Below are 1,336 nucleotides of genomic sequence, written 5' to 3'. Positions count from 1 at the left end.
GAAACTCAGTAGATTATTGTTCTTTTGGTAAAATTACAAAAAACCACGCTGTCGTGGCGAACATTACCTATGTCGGGGACCTATCAGGGACCTAATAACATACATGTAGAAGACATGTTACTCATAAAATAATAAAAGCTACTTATGTGGAGAAAAAGAGGAGTGTTCTAGGATTTTAAGGTCAGTCCGTAGGTTTAGTCTCACACTACCTAAGCTCCCAAAAAATATTTAAAAACAATTTTATAATAAAAATAAAGTCCACAAAAAAGAGGAAATGTCCACTATAGTTAAGTCAGTCTGTCAAGTCAGACTAAGAAAAATGCCAACCCCTTTAGCAGCTTATTAAAATCCCAAAATGAAAGTAGTTATAGTTCGGCCATTCAGAGAATGCGTTCCTGACACGTCGCGATTGAACTGACGACGTAACTTTGCAATGGCGTTGCAGTTACGATAAAAATATTTTTGCTGGTTGTTTACCGTTTTAACAATTGAGGAGCATTAAAACAACATTATTATATCAATAATCAATGAATGTTATTACGTCGTCAGTTCAATCGCGACGTGTCAGGAACGCATTCTCTGAATGGCCGAACTATAATGTCACACACTTGCCCCAGAACCTTATATATTTTATGTAACTGGAAGTCTACAGCAGCATCTAAATCAAACAGTTAAAAAAAGGTTACAAGAAAATCCCCATACAAACTTATAAGTAAAAAAAAATCCCCCGTTTGGAAAAAAAAGAACGTTGGAATTTAGTCGAAAAAGTCCCTTAAAGGTAAACTTAGTCGAAAGTTTGTAAGTCGTTTTAAGGAAGAAATTCTTCATTTGTAGAAGTTATTTAGAAAAAAACCCGTGCCTTTATGATCTTTGCCCTAAGACTTTTCTGTCACAGCCTGCCTACCTGTACCTACCTAATATAAAGAATATATTTATAGCACGGTAGTGCATTCATCCAATACGAGAAAATGTAGGTAATGTAAGTCTTTTACTTAAACTAGATGTTTATTCGTTTCTGTGACGCTCGATTTCTTAGTTAAAATTGTATCGAAACGTTACTTATTTTCTAGCGAGTAACGTTTTTAGTTCGTGAATATTCGGTCTTTTCTAACTTATGTGTCTTATCGTTTGCTATGCATTGTCACTATGAAATAAAATCAAGTCCAGTCGAAAACAAATAAGTAATGTCATTCAATTTAAAGATGTAACTTTGTAAATAAACCTAAAATAGAATAAACATATTTAGTGTCAAATAAATATACTAACATCTCAATAAATATTTGAATAATTCAAATATAATTAATATTTAGTAAATTCATAAATAACAATAAAAATG

Source organism: Helicoverpa zea, chromosome 5 (assembly GCF_022581195.2).
Source record: "Helicoverpa zea isolate HzStark_Cry1AcR chromosome 5, ilHelZeax1.1, whole genome shotgun sequence".
NCBI classification, from domain to species: Eukaryota; Metazoa; Arthropoda; class Insecta; order Lepidoptera; family Noctuidae; genus Helicoverpa; species Helicoverpa zea.
The sequence above is the reverse complement of the archived record's forward strand: the minus strand, read 5'-3'. Positions refer to the sequence as shown.